This window comes from Saccopteryx leptura, chromosome 6 (genome assembly GCF_036850995.1).
Source record: "Saccopteryx leptura isolate mSacLep1 chromosome 6, mSacLep1_pri_phased_curated, whole genome shotgun sequence".
In the NCBI taxonomy this organism is placed as follows: Eukaryota; Metazoa; Chordata; class Mammalia; order Chiroptera; family Emballonuridae; genus Saccopteryx; species Saccopteryx leptura.
The window spans coordinates 172,405,312-172,423,161 of NC_089508.1; the positions used below are offsets into that span (position 1 = coordinate 172,405,312).

Below are 17,850 nucleotides of genomic sequence, written 5' to 3' on the forward strand. Positions count from 1 at the left end.
TGTGTGCATGGAAAGCAAGCTTCTTCCAGAACTAGGTGCTCAGATTGCTGTCCCGGGGGGTAGATCTCCAACAGCCCCCCCTCTGAGGGCTCAGGGACACACTGGAGCTAGTCACAGAGGCGCCGACAACCCTGGTTTACCTAGCTTTTCCAGGGGCTCTGACTCTTTCCAGAACAACCCAGACCGTACTTCCCAATTGGCTGAATAAATGTTTCAGAGCCAGTATTTCAGAAACCCAGAGGGCCCTTAACCATGCACTGCTCTGTGGCCCTCATTTTACAGATGGGGTAAAGGCGTCCCAGGGTGGGTGGGTGACCTGCCAAGACCCAGACAACAGCCAACATCTCTGCCTCCCAGCCCTTAGTCATAACAAGCACCCACGTAGCCCTGGGCTCTGGCTACAGTGTGACATTAGGAAGAGGCCACAGGGGAAAACTGGGTTCTTCTTCTCAATCTGTCTGTTACCTCAGACAAGCCAAGATCCCTCTCTGGACCTCAGTTTCTTCATCTGTAAAAACGGGGATATTATCACTCCCTCTTTGGGAAACTCCAGGGTGGATGTGAGAGGCTTTTATAGCTTTCAACCAGGAATCTTCAGAGCAAAATCTCAGAATATCAGTTCTATGAGGGCTCTCCCCCGGGCCACAGGAATCCTCTCTAGCGACTCCCCTCCCCACAATATGCACGTTTCATCATGATTGAAACAGCCTCTCAAAACTGGCAGGTAGAGCCACTCTAGACCTGAGCCTCTCTCCTCCTAGGAACCCCAAATCTCTTCTGATCTGTCTGTCCATGAGGGCTCACCACGATTGATCATTCCAGAAATCCATTCAAGGGTGGAGAAGCCTGGTGGCTTTCTGCAGCTGTGGCCACCCCCTGCCTTAGTCCTCTAGCCTACAAGCAATCCTGTTTCCTTCCTTCCTCTTGGGGGGTGCAGGATGGACTCTAAGGGTACGCTCTGCTGTGGAGAACAGAGCAGAGCTGCCAGGGCCTGCAGCTCACTGCTGCCCAGCTGGAGAGCTGGGGAAACTGACGGCTGGACAGGGGAAGGTCATATCTAAGTCATGCAAGAGGCACAGGCTTTGATGTCAGATAAGGCTGTGAGTCATAGCTCTGCTCCCCCACCAATTTGTGATTTACCAAGTTACCTAAACTGAATCTCAATTTGCACATCTGCAAAATGCATTTAAAGAGTAACCTCTAAGTACTGAGAAATAAATGAAACAGTGAACGGACAACTCTCAGCACAGTGCCAGGAACATAGCAAAAATAAAAAAATGGCAGCTTTTTCTTCCTTTTCTTTCTTTTTTTTTTTTTAAGTGAGAGGAGGGGAGATAGTAAGGCAGACTCCCACATGTGCCCTGACTGGTACCCACCTGGCAACCTTGTCTAGGGCCAATGTTTGAGTACCAAGCTATTTTTAGCACCTGAGGCTGATACACTCCAATGGAGCTATCCTCAGCACCCTGGGTCACATTCAAATCAACTGAGCCACTGGCTGTGGGAGCTGAGGTGGGAGGGAAGGGGTGGGTGAGAAGCAGATGGTTGCTTCTCCTATGTGCCCTGACTGGGAATTGAACCCAGGACATCCATATACCAAGCCAACATTCCATACACTGAGCCATGGGCAGCTTTTTCTGTAACAAGCCCAAACATTTACAAAGAAGGCAGTATGCTGTCCTAAGAAAGAATGCAGGTTTTGCAGTTGTGGTGTGAGGTCAAATCCTGACGCTGCAAATTCCTAGTTCATGACCTTGGGTGAAATTACTTCATTTCTCTGGCTTCTTCCTCTGTGAAGTGACAATCTCATAAGGGTTTTGTAAAAATTCAATGAAGTGAGGCAGGAAAAAGGCTTAGCATGAACAGGTTCAGAGTAAAAGTTTATTTTAGTTAAGTGGTGGCTTGTCATCATGGTCATCATTATCAGAGCAGTGGCCCATGTTTCATGTCTGTTACATATATAAAGATATATATTAGGGGCCTGACCTATGGTGGCACAGTGGATAAAGCATCGACCTGGAAATGCTGAGGTCGCCGGTTCGAAACCCTGGGCTTGCCTGGTCAAGGCACATATGGGAGTTGATGCTTCCAGCTCCTCCCCCCTTCTCTCTCTCTCTCTGTCTCTCTCTCTCCCTCTCTCTCTCCTCTCTAAAAATGAATAAATAAATAAAAATTAAAAAAAAAAAAGAATGTGGGGGAAAGCTTAGTGTTGAAAAGATTTAAAAAAAAAAAAAAAAAAGATATATATTAGGGCTTCAGGCTGACAGATGTTCATAATCAAGAGTGTGGATTCTCCTGACCAGAAGGTGGCACAATGCACAGAGCATTGGACTGGGATGCAGAGGTTCAAAACCCCGAAGTTGCTGGCTTGAGCGCAGGCTCACCAGCCTGAGTGTGGGATCATAGACATAACTCCACAGTCGCTGGCTTGAAGCCCAAGGTTACTGACTTGAGCAAGTGGTCACTCAGTCTGCTGTAGCCCACGGTCAAGGCACATATGAGGAAGCAATCAATGAACAACTAAGGTGCTGCAACCAAGAATTGATGCTTCTCATCTTTCTCCCTTCCTGTCTGCCCCTATCTGTCCCTCTCTCTTTCTTTCTCTGTAACCAAAAATAAATAAATAAATAAATAAAAGTGTGGACTCCATGCAATGAAGCAGAGGAGGAGAGAAGGGCGAAGTCAGGCAGTGTAAGAAAAAGCACTTCTGTCCTCAAATGGTGGCTTGTCGGTTTTGGAGGAATAGAGGAACTTTTAGAGAAGGAGGGCATGTTGAGTAAAAAGGGGGTGAAACCAGGTGTGTGAGGAGGACAATTTGAACAAAATCAAGAAATAACCTGGAAGAGCATGCAAAAAAAAAAAATGATCCCAATTCCTAAGCCCCAGGAGTGTCCACGGGACTCTCACTTGAGCTGCGTCACGGTTCTCAGTGCAGCCCCCAACCATAACATCCAGGTCCTTGATATCCGTCCTGACTTATCTGCCCTCTTCTCCCTCCTCTCCCCTCCCCCCACACCAGGAATCACTTGGACCAGCACTTTCTTTCTTTTTTTTTTTACTTTTTTAGATTTTATTTATTCATTTTTATTAGAGAGAAAGGGGAGAGAGAGAGAGGGAGAGATAGAGAGAGAACAGGGGGAGGAGCAGGAGGCATCAACTCCCATTTGTGCCTTGACCAGGCAAGCCCAGGGTTTTGAACCGGCGACCTCAGTATTCCAGGTCGACGCTTTATCCACTGTGCCACCACAGGTCAGGCCAGACCAGCACTTTCTATCCAGCCTTCTAGCATCAACACCAGTCCCTTTTAAGTCTGGCTTCATTCATACCCACTGGGGAGTTTCTCAAACTAACCAGAGCACACAAAAGGTCAACCCCCACGAGATTTTGATGCAATGGTTCTGCGGTGAGGCTTGGGCTTTGGTAATTATTTTAAACTTTCCTAAATGATTCTGCCAACTCTTCTAAACAAAGAAGCCAGGAGGGATTTTGCCAGCCTTTGAACCCCCACAACACTCTGAAACCACCTACACTTGGCTGGCTTGGGTCAACCATTGTGGATTTATTATTCTTCTATGAGATAGAAACTGCTGCCCGACCAGGTGGTGGCGCAGTAGATAGAGCGTCGGACTGGGATGCAGAGGACCCAGGTTCGAGACCCCGAGGTCGCCAACTTGAGCGCGGGCTCATCTGGTTTGAGCAAAAGCTCACCAGCTTGAACCCAAGGTCACTGACTCGAGCAAGGGGTTACTCAGTCTGCTGAAGGCCCATGGTCAAGGCACATATGAGAAAGCAATCAATGAACAACTAAGGTGTTGCAACGCACAATGAAAAACTAATGATTGATGCTTCTCATCTCTCTCCGTTCCTGTCTGTCTGTCCCTTTCTATCCCTCTCTCTGTCTCTGTAAAAAACAAACAAAAAAAAAAAACTGCTTATCCTCCAAGGTATTGTGGAGGAATCAAATTCTCCAGGTGGTCTGATTTTAGCCTTTGTTTTTGAGCTATTTTACAGTTCAGTAATTTGTAAATACGAATTTGTAAATACATAACTGATGGTATTGCAAAATAGTTCTTATAGTCATGCTTATCCTGTCCTATCTAGTAAAGGTCCAATTGATTTTTGCCCTCTGGTGGGAAAACCAGTTTGCCTCCATTTGAACATTCCTTTCCACATAAAGGTGCCTATTGATCTCTTTGGAGCCGGTTACATCTGCCTGGTCCAGTCATTATTTGATGGGTACATAAGAACAAAAACAGTCATTTTTATATCTGCATGAGTCATGATTCTCCTTTTACTAGGATTTCTTAATTCTTCTGGCTGGTTTAATAATCAAATCAACATGAGACCGCTTAACAAGGGAAAATAACCAAATTCATCGCATATGTACCAATGGAGGTTCCATAGGAATATGGGACTCAAGGACAAATCGCCAGTTGGGGCTTAGAAATCGTCTTGAGTTAAGTGAGAACGGCTGGGACTTCAAGAAGGCAGGCAATTCACAGGTAGAGGAAAGGAGCGAACACCTAGGCCACCTGAAAACCAGGAGACAGACTGCCAGCTTCCTCTGTCTGCCACACTGTTTACATTACGCTAAGGTTGAGTTTGCCTAGGCTAGGTAATATGCTAAGGAGATCTCCCTTCCTGAGGCAAGTTTTCTACCTGAATTCTTTAAAGCAAGTAAGGGGGAGGCGAAAGGCTCTTCTTCAGTCTTCAGTTTCTAAAAAATAACCAGCTTAAAATAATCTATATGCTCTCCCAAAAAGGCGTATTTGGGGGTGGCAAAACTCTGTGCCCCTTCAAGAGAATGAAAGGAACCATTCAGCCTAGTGGTTTTTACTCCTCATTATATAGCCAAGCGAGGAAATAACCTGAGTGGCTATGTAACTTCCCAATTCAAAAAACTTAGCCTGACCTGTGGTGGCACAGTGGATAAAGCGTCGACCTGGAAATGCTGAGGTTGCCGGTTTGAAACCCTGGGCTTGCCTGGTCAAGGCACATATGGGAGTTGATGCTTCCAGCTCCTCCCCCCTGTCTCTCTCTCCTCTCTCTCTCTGTCTCTCTCTCTCTCCTCTCTAAAATGAATAAATAAAAATAAATAAAATAAAATAAAAAAAAAATTAAAAAAAACTTAGTAATTAGGCAGGGGCTTATTTTTCAAAAAGTATTGAGCACCTCTTGCATGCCCATTGATAGGAATTAGGGGTGGAATAATGAGACATATGCGTCTCCCTCTCCAACCATGGAGCTGGCAATTTTGTTAAGTAATGTGCATTTTTTCGATCTTATACACCCCTAGTTAACAAAAAAAAATAATTGTGCATTCGTCATAAGCATGAGTTCAAAAGCACATATAAAAGAAGTATAAAAGGTTCTTCCTATCTTTCTGATTAAAGGAAGTCATCTTTAGTGCCTCCTAGGGTACATACATGCACTTCATTTCAGAGGCTGCTGGCCTATGAAACCTAGATCCCTCCCTGTCCTCCTTCCTGATGGCTCCTCCCCCAGCCCAGAGGAGGACACCCAGGACCAGCCCCACAGCCCTGCAGGAGCCTCCGGGGTAAAGCATTCCTGGCCCTGTGCATGGGCACATCCCCCAGCTCATGCACTTAGGTTTCTTAGACAGCAGTATCTTTCCCTCTCCTGACCCAGAATCATTGATCCCAGGGCTGGACAAGGCCCCAGGAGATCACTGGGCTGCCCCAGCTTCAAACTGGATGGCCCCCAGTTTGAATCCCAGCTCAGACAGTTTTGCATGAGGCAGCAAAGTGTAGTATCTCACAGTACAGAGGCTGGAGCCTGATGGCCTGCCACTGAACGTGACCTGCTTTACAGGACCTGGGGGCAAGCACTTAACCTCATACATAAAATCGGAGGTAAAACCAGTGCCTACCACACAGGAGTTGTGGAAAGAATTAAGACATGGTTCATGCTTAGAAGGAGCCTTGACACATGTTAGGTATCATCTCTTCCCTCAACTTTCAAAGGGAAAAAAAATAGGCATGCTAACAGCACCTCACAGATCAAGAGCCCAGCCAGGGCCTGGCAAGTTGGAAGGGTTCAATAAATAATAGAAGTTCCTATTTTATTATTACCGTACTTAAGGAGCACCAGGTCACTGTCTTACAGATGAAGCACGTGCTTTCTAAAGCACCGTCCTCTTCTGAGATTCTGACAGTCGCACGTGTTTCTCTGTGCATCTCACTCTACAGTTTACAAGGCACTTTCACATCTGCCATTTTATAATCTCATGAGAGTGGAGAGCAAACTCATCCTTATTTTACACATGGGGGAGGGTCTGAGGCTCAAAGAACCCAAGGACAGTCATTCCTCCTCAGCCAGTCTCTGGGGGGACGGGGGTTCTCAACCCCAAGACGAAAGCTATTGGAATGTGGTTGAAAGTAAGCCAAGAAGTTCATAAGCATAATGGCAACCCTGGTATAGGCACAGACTTCCTCTCCTGGAGGTGAGGGAGACATTCATATTCAGAAATCAGGGTGAAGACCACATCCTGTGCTTTGTCCCCACCCAGGAAGTACCTCGGAGAGACTGGGTGGGGTGAGGCTGGTGACACCTGTGGACCTCCCCTGAAAATCCTAGAATGACACAGCAAGAGGTGCCATGCAGCCATCCATTTTACCCAGCCAGGTGCCCTGGGCATACCTCTTATCCCTCTGAAAAGGAAGGAATAAGGCCCGGTGGCAGGAGGTGTGCCCAGGGCTCCCTCTGGATGCCGCAGTGCAGAGGTCCCAGACCCTGGCAGCTACCCATCCTGCAGAGCTCCCCCACCCTGCCCCAGGAATCAGCCCCAGGGGCAGGTCCCTGACTTCCCAGATCAGCCCCCGCCTCTGCACACTTGCAAACACATTCTGCCCCAGCAACAGCTGTGGCCCTTACTGGGAAACCACAACTATTTTCTGTAACCCAGCAGCCCGCCTTGGGAACGAATGGAAGGCAAAGAAAAGAAAGATGGGTGAGTGACTGTCACAGCTGCAGAGGGGGAATAGAGGCCCCTGCCTCCCTCCCCAGCCCCACCCAATCCCAGAATTCTAAATCTTAGAAGAGTTGAATCCCAGAATACCAGCGCTGGAAGTGGCAGCCAGTTCAGCGGACTCTGCTACACATGGGTAACTAAGGCTGAGTCAGGGAGGGGGCTTGCCCACGGACCCCCAGCACCCGCAACTATAACCCAGCTTTCCACTGACCCCGAGGCCAGTGCCCTCTGCATGGGGCAGGGCCCCTGGGAGCTGAAGCGGGCCGGGTCATTCACCCCAAAGAGGAAGGACTAAGAGGTCAGGATATCCCTTGTGGGTCAATGGGGCCAGCAACCAAAGGTGTGCTTTGGACAGGGGAGGAGGGGAAGTGAGGGAAAAGGCGGACTTGGTGGAAATCTGAGTCCTTTCACAAACCGGGGATCCATATGTCCAAATTTGGAATAGTCCTGGAACACCCTGCAGGGTTTAGAGAAAAGGAGGGGGAAGGAGGAAGCAAAGGCTGCATACCCCCTCCCAGGCGACCACCCTCTTCTACCCCTTCCCCTTGCAGGGTCACAAGGGTGGACTAGGCTTCACAAGCCTCTAATCAAGAGTTCACAAGCTTGTCATTATTCCTTGCAGCTGACAAACAATCAGTTTTCACCGCCATGGTTTCCTCTGAGAGGGGCTGGGTCTATCAATTGTGGACTTGGAGGTGGAAACTGAGGCTGAGAGGGAAAGCTACCAATTCAAGGTACCACTTCAAGTTGTTGGTGGGCTGGGATTCGAGTCAAGGAATTTCACTCCCCTGCTGGTGTTCTGGGGGTTATCCGAAGCCGTCAAGTTTTGGGAAGGCCTAAACTGGGCTTGGGGAGAGCAGAGAGAAGAGTGGAGCCTTTGCCTTCCTCCCGGAGCGCAGCTGGGAGCCTCCTTTAGAGGCAAGCGGGCTCCCACGGGGCTTCAAGGGTCCGCACACCGTCCTCCCCCCAACAACAAACTCAAACCACTTCATAAGCGCGTGGAGGATCTGACTCTTCCTGTCCACTGTCTTCGACTCCAGCCACACCCTTCCGACGGGTCGGGTCCTTAGGTCCCCGTTAAGCTGCCCCCATCCCCAGGTCTTCAGAGTCTCTCCTTTCCCCCTGCACCCCCAAAGTAGGGCAGGCAGCTGCGGCAGCCGCAGTCTGGGAGCCCCCAGCCCCTGGACCACACCCTCCGCAGGGCCGGCTCTCCCCTTCCCTTCCGTCCCCTCCCCTCCTCGCCCCTCCCCCAGCCAGGGCGCCGTCCGCCTCCGCTTCTCCGCCTGCCTCCCCGGATTTGCTCCACTGCGCTCCGGACACACCCAGCCTGCGACCCTCTCGGGTTACCGCGCGCTTGGCTTCCAGTTCCCTGCGGCCCTCCCCCCTCCCGGGCGCCCCCTCCCCTTATCCGGGCGGGAGGCAAGGGTCCGGGATGACTGGGCTTTTATTGATCGCCCCGCGACCTTGCAGCCCCCAGCTGGCGGGGGGCGGGGGGTCCCTAGAGCGATCCCGTCTCCGGCCTCAACCCACTCACCGCGCAGTGGACGCCTCTTGTTGCGGACCGGGGGACCGGGGGACCGGCAGACGGACTGGCGGACGCGAAGCTTGCTGGGTGGAAGCCCGTTAGCGGAGTAGCCGCAGCCGCAACGCAGGGGCGGGCCGTTAGGACAGCCGTCGGCTCCCAGGATGGACACGTGGTGCGCAGGGGCCAATCGGGCTCGCCTCCCCTCCCCTCCTCCAATTCCACCCCCTTCCCTTGCTCCTTGAATCTTAGAATGTCACCAGCCTGCATCGTCCCCGCTTTGAGAACCTCCGTCCCAGCCCACACCCGAGCTCAGACTAGGGATTTGAGACGTAGAGAGGGGAGGAAGATTTGGCTAGGGTTACACGATCATTTAGGGATAGAAGTCAGACTCCCGACTCCCAGTTCTGGACACTTTTCCCCCAAATTCCTACTACTTGCCAAAGCTTTGTTGAGAAACAGAACATTGAGGCTTGACAAAATCGAGGTCAAGCACTTCGTCCACTAGATCAGATTCCATTCCTCAATAGCCCATCAGCTCCGTGACGTTACTTATTCACTTTCCAGGAGAAAAGAGCTCAGAGAAGCCCAGTTCTTTGGCCAATGTCACACAGCTAGTAAGTTGCGGAGTCAGGATTGGAACCTGACCCAGGCGACTCCAGAGGGGTGGTTAGGGGTGCTTATGTATGCTCGGGTCTGGGTAATGCATTGTCCAGAGGAAAGGGAGACAAAAAGACCAGCAGTTTTATAATCCAGGGCTGTGGGGGAAAACAATAGATACTTTTTTGAAATGATAAACTCTGGGAATCCAGAGGGAGCTGAAAATGATTGTCCCCAGGGGGATTTGTAAAGACTTCCTGGAGGAGGTGATCTTTCAGTGAAGGTCAGTGATACTTCCCATCCCCTCACCCCTTAGAAATTCTGCTTTGGTGAAAAGAGAGAAAGATAGCAATTCTGGGCTGTCACTGAGCTGTAGAGTCTCCCTTGAGCAAAACATTTAACTGCTCTGATGATCAATTTGCTCATTGGAAAGATAAGGATAACCAAAGTTTCTGCAAGGATTGTCCTCCATTTGTCACTATTTCAGAGACCTCTAAGCCTCCTACAAGGAGACCCGTCGTAAAGTCCTTTTGTCTCTTCATTTCCCAACAAACACTGAACATCTGTTGCACAGGCCAGGCACTGAGCTGGGAGATGGAAGTAAGCAAAGGGAAAGCAGGCTCTGCTCTCATGGAACTTCTGCTCTCATGGAAGACAGATGGTTAGGTTGTGCTACAATAAAGTTTAGCCAGTTGTAATCTGGAGACCATAAAGTGCTGTGATGGTCCTGTAACACATGGACCCAGCCAACTAGGCTTCCAAATGAGAGTGATGTTACATTGGAACCAGAAAGATGACTGGAATCTAATAAGAGACTAAAAAGAAATTAAAATAATTACCTGGCCCTGGCTGGTTGGCTCAGCAGTAGAGTGTCAGCCCAGCATGTGGAAGTCCTGGGTTCAATTTCCAGCCTGGGTACACAGGAGAAGCGCCCATTTGCTTCTCTACCCTTCCCCCTCTCCTTTCTCTCTCTCCCCCCCCCCCCTGCTGCCAAGGTTCCATTGGAGCAAAGTTGGCTGGGCGCTGAGGACGGCTCCATGGCTTCCACTTCAGGCGCTGGAATGGCTCTGGTTGCAATGAAGCAGTGCCCCAGATGGGCAGAGCATCTCCCCATAGTGGGCATACCAGGTGGATCCCAGTCAGGTGCATGCAGGAGTCTGTCTGTCTGCCTGCCTCCCCCCTTCCCCACTTCTCACTTCAGAAAAATACAAAATAATAACGATAACAATAATAATAATTACCTTAAGATCAGGAGGGATCAAATCGTGAGGATGAGGTCGGCGGCTTGTGGGTCCTCCTGAGACTTTGCCTTTTACTTTGAGATATTTGGGGAGCTGTTGCAGAGTATTGAACAAAGGACGGACATGACATTTTTGTATCTTTTGGGGGGGGTAAAGTTCACATAACGTAAGCATTTTACAGCAAACAATCTGGTGGCATTTAGTACATTCATACTGTTGTGCAACCATCACTTCTATCTAGCTACACAACGTTTTCATCATCCTAAAAGAAAGCCCCATTTCCTGTAAGCAGTCACCCCCATTGTCCCCTTCCCTCAGCCCCTGGCAACCACCAATCTGCTTTCTGTCTCTGTTCTGAATATATCATATAAATGCAACTGAAGCATATGTGAACCTTTCTGACTGGCTTCTTTCACTTAGCGTAAGTGTATTAGTCAGGGTTCTCCAGAGAAACAGACCAATAGGATATTATAGAAATATATATAGATATATGAGGAGATTTATAATAGGAACCGGCTCACACAGTTATGGAGGCCAAGAAAGTGCCACAGCTGCCATCTGCCCACTAAAGAACCAGGAAAGTTGGCCCTGGCCGGTTGGCTCAGTGGTGGAGCGTCGGCCTGGCGTGCGGAAGTCCCGGGTTCGATTCCCGGCCAGGGCACACAGGAGTGGCACCCATCTGCTTCTCCACCCCTCCCCCTCTCCTTCTTCTCTGTCTCTCTCTTCCCCTCCTGCGGCCGAGGCTCCATTGGAGCAAAAGATGGCTGGGTGCTGGGGATGGCTCCTTGGCCTCTGCCCCAGGTGCTAGAGTGGCTCTGGTCTCGACAGAGCGACGCCCCGGATGGGCAGAGCATCGCCCCCTGGTGGGCATGCCGGGTGGATCCCGGTCGGGCGCATGAGGGAGTCTGTCTGACTGCTTCCCCGTTTCCAGCTTCAGAAAAGTAAAAAAATAAAAATAAATAAATAAAAAAGAACCAGGAAAGTCAATGATGTAATTCAGTTGGAGTCTGAAGGCCTGAGAATCTGGAGCTCTGAGGTCTGACAGCAGAAAAAGATGGACATCTGAGTTCAGAAAGAGAAAGAGAAAGAGAGAGAGAAAGAGAGAGAGAGAGAAAAAACATGTCCTTACTTGGCCTTTTGCTCCATTCAGGCCCTCAGTGTATTAGGTGATGAGGACTGGTGCCTTGACTCAGTCTATTGAATCAAATACTAATCTCTTAGCTAATCAAATGCTAACCCTCACAGTCACACCCAGAAATAATGTTTTACTGGCTATCTGTGGATCCTTTAGCCCCATCAAGTTGACATATAAAAATAAGCATCATGCCCTGGCCGGTTGGCTCAGTGGTAGAGCGTCGGCCTGGCGTGCAGGAGTCCCGGGTTCGATTCCTGGCCAGGGCACACAGGAGAAGCGCCCATCTGCTTCTCCACCCCTCCCCCTCTCCTTCCTCTCTGTCTCTCTCTTCCCCTCCCACAGCCAAGGCTCCATTGGAGCAAAGTTGGCCCGGGCGCTGAGGATGGCTCCTTGGCCTCTGCCTCAGGTGCCAGAATGGCTCTGGTTGCAACAGAGCAACACCCCGGATGGACAGAGCATCGCCCCCTGGTGGGCGTGCCAGGTGGATCCCGGTCGGGCGCATGCGGGAGTCTGTCTGACTGCCTCCCCGTTTCCAACTTCAGAAAAATACAAAAAAAATAAAATAAAATAACCATCACACCTGACCTGTGGTGCTAAGAATGCTGAATACCACTGAGGGCAAGAGTAAAAGCAGATCCCTTAGGAGACTTTTGTGGTAACCCGGGCAACAGATAGATACCTAGCTCAGCCAGAGTGTGAAATGGAGGTGGTGAGAAATGGTTGGAGACTGAATATAGTTGAAAGTGGAGTCAACATGATTTCCTGAAGGATTGGGTATGAGGTGAGAAAAAAAGAGAGGAGTCAAGAATGCCTTCAGGGATCTTGGCCTGAGTCACTAGAATGACGGAGTTACTGTGAACTGAGATGAGCAAAATTGCAGGAGGAGCAATTTGGGGGGTGGAGTGAAAAAGATCAGGAGCGTAATTTTGGACCAGTTTGTTTAAGGCAGGGGTAGTCAACCTTTTTATACCTACTGCCCACTTTTTTTTTTTTAAATAAAGATTTATTCTGCCAAACTTAGCGAAAATCTGACATAAAGTACCTGGTAAGTAATTATTACCTACTGCTCACTTTTGTATCTCTGTTAGTATTTCCTTTTTTTTTTTTTTTTTTTTTTTTTTTTTTCTTTTCATTTTTCTTAAGCTGGAAACGGGGAGAGACAGTCAGACAGACTCCCGCATGCGCCCGACCGGGATCCACCCGGCACGCCCACCAGGGGCGAGGCTCTGCCCACCAGGGGGCGATGCTCTGCCCATCCTGGGCATCGCCATATTGCGACCAGAGCCACTCTAGCGCCTGAGGCAGAGGCCACAGAGCCATCCCCAGCGCCCGGGCCATCTTTGCTCCAATGGAGCCTTGGCTGCGGGAGGGGAAGAGAGAGACAGAGAGGAAGGCACGGCGGAGGGGTGGAGAAGCAAATGGGCGCTTCTCCTTTGTGCCCTGGCCGGGAATCGAACCCGGGTCCTCCGCACGCTAGGCCGACGCTCTACCGCTGAGCCAACCGGCCAGGGCTCTGTTAGTATTTTCTAACTGCCCACCAGTTCCACAATAATGGTGATTTATAAAAGTAGAGAAGTAACTTTACTTTATAAAATTTATAAAGCAGAGTTATAGCAAGTTAAAGCATATAATAATAATTACTTACCAAGGACTTTATGTCAGAATTTTGCTGTTTGGCAGAATAAATCTTTATAAAACAACTTACTATAGTTAAATCTATCTTTTTATTTATACTTTGGTTGCTCCGCTACCGCCCACCATGAAAGCTGGAATGCCCACTAGTGGGCGGTAGGGACCAGGTTGACTACCATTGGTTTAAGGCAGGGGTCCCCAAACTTTTTACACAGGGGGCCAGTTCACTGTCCCTCAGACCATTGGAGGGCCATACTATAAAAAAAACTATGAATAAATCCCTATGCACACTGCACATATCTTATTTTAAAGTAAAAAAACAAAATGGGAACAAATATTCAATACAATATTTAAAATAAAGAACAAGTAAATTTAAATCAACAAACTGACCTATATTTCAATGGGAACTATGGGCCTGCTTTTGGCTAATGAGATGGTCAATGTCTGGTTCCATATTTGTCACTGCTAGCCGTAACAAGTGATATGACGCGCTTCCGAAGCCATGACGTGTGCGTCCAGCGTCACCGGAAGTAGTACTGTATGTGAGCGAGGCCACGCTTTGCGGGGCTGCCACATACAGTACTCCAGTGCATCTGCATCCTATGCTTCTCTCACTGACCACTAATGAAAGAGGTGCCCCTTCCGGAAGTGTGGCAGGGGCCAGATAAATGGCCTCAGGGGGCCGCATGCGGCCCATAGGCCGTAGTTGGGGGACCCCTGGTTTAAGGTTTCTATGACACCTCTCAGAGGTGACATCACACACACAGGTGGATAGACAATTCTGGAGTTTGGAAAAGAGGTCAGGGCTAGAGATGTGAATTCGGAAGTCATGGGCATATACATACTGCTCAGGGCCTAAGAAAGAGATGAGGCCATGAAAGGAGAAGACATGCTACATTGAGCCAGGGAGAAGAAAAGGACCCAACAAAGGTGACTGGGGAAGAGCTTGCTGTGACGTGGAAGGAAACCCGGGAAAGTGTGCTGTCTTAGAAATGATGCAAGCGCTGGCCAGATAGCTTGGTTGGTTAGAGCATTGTCATGATATGTGAAGGTTGTGGGTTCAATCCTTAGTCAAGGCACATATAAGAACCAAACAAGCCTGACCAGGCAATGGCGCAGTGGATAGAGCTTTGGACTAGGATGCAGAGGACCCAGGTTTGAGACCCCGAGGTCGCCAGCTTGAGCGTGGGCTCATCTGACTTGAGCAAAAAGCTCACCAGCTTGGACCCAAGGTTGCTGACTCGAGCAAGGGGTTACTTGGTCTGCTGAAGGCCCGGGGACAAGGCACATATGAGAAAACAATCAATGAACAACTAAGGTCTCGCAACAAAAAAAACTGATGATTGATGCTTCTCATCTCTCTCCATTCCTGTCTGTCTGTCCCTGTCTATCCTTCTCTCTGACTCTCTCTCTGTCCCTATAAAAAAAAAAACTCGAACGATTTTCTGTCTCCCTCTTTCCCTTCCTCTCTCTCTAAAAGTAATGAATAAAAGTTTTTTTTTTAAAGAACTTTGTTCTGTATATATACATAAAAAGAAAAATAATAATGTGGAAAATGCTTGAAGGAGGAGGGAGTGATCAGTCGTGCCAAATGCTGTACTTTGGTCCAGTAAGACAAGACCCAAGAATCCCTCACAAATTTAGCAACATGAAGGTCAATGTTTCTTGTGCTCTGAAGAGCAGATGCTGTGGAGTTTGGGGGGTGAGGGCCAGATAGGAATAGGCTTAGGATGAAAGTTCTAAGTACTTATTCCAGGGGTTTTTCTGCCAAGGCCAGCAAGCAATGGTGTGGTGTCTGTCTGCCAGAGCAGTTATGGCCTTTGCCCAAAGACAACCCGCATGTCTGAGACAGGACTGGAAGCTGGTCCCCTTGATTGCAGAACCCAGAGCCTTGCTCCCGAGCTGCAGGAAAAGGCTAATGACTGCTCATTCTCTTCGAGTTGGTCATCTCATTTCTGGGAACCAGCCCTAAGGAAATAGTTTGAAACACAGAGAAAGTTTTGAGGCCCAACACTGTACTCTTTTTTTTTTTTTTTTTTTTTGTGGCAGAGACAGAGAGAGTTAGAGAGAGGGACAGATAGGGACAGACAGACAGGAAGGGAAAGAGATGAGAAACAGCAATTCTTCGTTGCAGCTCCTTAGTTGTTCATTGATTGATTTCTCATACGTGCCTTGACCTGGGGGCTACAGCAGACCTAGTGACACCTTGCTCCAGCCAGGGACCTTGGGCTCAAGCCGGTGAGCCTTGCTCAAACCAGATGAGTTTGTGCTCAAACTGGTGACCCTTGGGGTCTCAAACCTGGGTCCTCCACATCCCAGTCCCACGCTCTATCCACTGCGCCACCGCCTGGTCAGGCAACACTGTACTTTTTAACCACAAAAAAGAAAAACCTAAATACCCAGCACCTATAAAATAGTAAGTAAGCCTAGGTTATGTGGATTCACCAGCTGGTGGAAGAAGGCAAGCGTGGGATAGAAACACACTCAGATGTTTGGCCCTGTCCCAATACCCTTCCTCCAAAGAGCAACCCTTTCAAAAGTGTTTGTAAGAGAGACAGGGTGATCCAGCTTAGGGTATCCCAAGGTTCTCTTTACCAAGCCACAGTTGCAGAGCTCCAGGGAAAAGCAACCTGGTCTCATCTCTCCAGGCAGAGGAGAACAGAAGCTCCGTATCCACACATGCTGCAGATGGCTTTTCCAGTCTTCCTGAATCATTACCAGCTAGAAGCAGCGGTCATTGGGACTTGGACGTGAGCTGCAAAGTATAGAATTGTGACAACAATTCCACTGCCATGCAGACTTTTCCTGGATGTGGACTTTTCCTGGACTCCTGATAGCTCCTAACAGACTGAACTGGGGTTGGGTTGCATTTTTCAGGGATTTGGCGTGGTGTTGGGGCCAACTTGGACTTGGTGAACATGTTAAGGACACTACTCTTTTATGGATTCTTGCTGTATTGGCCAAGAGTTTGCTTAAAGGCTTTAATCACTGTAAAAAAAAAAATAGAAGACTGGATAAAGAAGATGTGGCACATATACACCATGGTATACTATTCAGCCATAAGAGATGATGACATCGGATCACTTACAACAAAATGGTGGGATCTTGATAACATTATACGAGTGAAATAAGTAAATCAGAAAAAAACAAGAACTGCAGGATTCCATACATTGGTGGGACATAAAAACGACTAAGAGACATGGACAAGAGTGTGGTGGTTATTGGGGGGGGGGGGGGGACGGGGAAGGGAAGGAGGTAGAGGGGGAGGGGGGGAGGGGCACAAAGAAAACTAGATAGAAGGTGATGGAGGACAATCTGACTTTGGGTGATGGGTATGCAACAGAATTGAATGTCAAGATAACCTGGACATGTTTTCTTTGAATATATGTACCCTGATTTATTGATGTCACCCCATTAAAATAAAAATTTATTTATATAAAAAAAGAGAGAGAGAGAGAGAGAGAGAGAGAGAGAGACAGGGTGATGTGGGTCAGAACAATGGGCTGGGGTTCCAGGCTTTCTCAATTCCCTTCTCTGGGTTTTAGTTGCTCTGATTTAAGAGAGGTCAGGATCTCCAGGCTGCCCTCTGGGGCAGCTGGAAATAGTCAGATACTGCCACCTGCTGGCAGGTCCCCGTTCTGCCGGCCTCCATCAGGAAAGGGTGCCCAGCATTGGGTATTCCAGAGATGGGTCTTGCTTTAAGTTCTCTAGAGCAGCGATTTTCAACCCATGCGCTGCAAGAATTTTTTAAACATGCAATACCTGACTATTTAGTCAGGGGCACTGACCTCTTTCCCCTTAGACTGTTAAATAAAAAAATGACAACAGCCAACACAACAAGAGCTGTTCGGTGTGAATTCATCAAAATTACACCTATTTTTTTTGTTTTTGTCAGATCAGCAAAAAAAATTTTTTTTGGTGTGCCACTGTACTTTAGTAATTAGTATATGTCTACCATGAGTAGGAAAAGGTTGGAAATCACTGTTATTGAGGAAGGAGCCCCAGGAAGTACTGTTCACGTGACCACCAGGGAGCCCTCTTCCTCCACAATGACCCTGAAAGCCCATCTTCGTGCCTGAAATTCTTCTGTAAGACTTGAGGGTTTCTTTTCTAAATGGGATAGAACATAGGCGTTTCTAACTACTTGGTGTGAAGTAGATGATTTTCTGCTATGGGGTCCCAGCACTGTGAGGACGCTTAGTTTGGGGCAGGCAGGTCACTTAGACGGCGAAGACATGGAGAAACAGAGTATCAATAAAAGACAGGCTTCAAAATCGCAGAAACGCCTTGCTTAAACCAGATGAGCCTGTGCTCAAGCTGGCGACCTTGGGGTTTCAGTCCGATGCTCTATCCACTGCACCACCGCCTGGTCAGGCTCAGATTGTTTTCTAAAACTGGAATTCCAGATAAAAGAGTAACAAATATTTTCTGAGGCTTCTGATTATAATTGCTAAATTGCTCTCCATTGAGAGAAAATCTCACTCACAAGGTAGAAGAGAAACCATTGAACCTTAGCATGATTACATATATTTCATAAGTCACAAAACATGTTTGCATCCATTATTCCTCCACAATGGAGGTGGACAGCGCAGGTTCTATAATCCCATACACGGACTCAGCGGCTGGTGGAAGCTCAGTGGGACCCACGGAGGCTCCGTGACTTAGCCTGTGTAGCATAGCTATTTCGGGTCTGAAACCTTGGAACTCCTGTTTCCTGACTCCATGCTGT

The 17,850-nt window shown here is 48.5% G+C and overlaps 1 protein-coding gene across 2 annotated transcripts in view; it reads right to left on the reverse strand.

Annotated features, from left to right (window-relative positions):
* ANXA6 (annexin A6) overlaps positions 1–8,686 on the reverse strand; it is a 57,921-nt gene extending 49,235 nt beyond the window's left edge. For both annotated transcript variants that reach the window (XM_066341413.1, XM_066341412.1), the window contains exon 1: positions 8,526–8,686. The gene's annotated coding sequence lies outside the window, so the exon portion shown is untranslated. The remainder of the gene's footprint in view (positions 1–8,525) is intronic.
* Between the last annotated feature and the right edge of the window lie 9,164 nt (positions 8,687–17,850).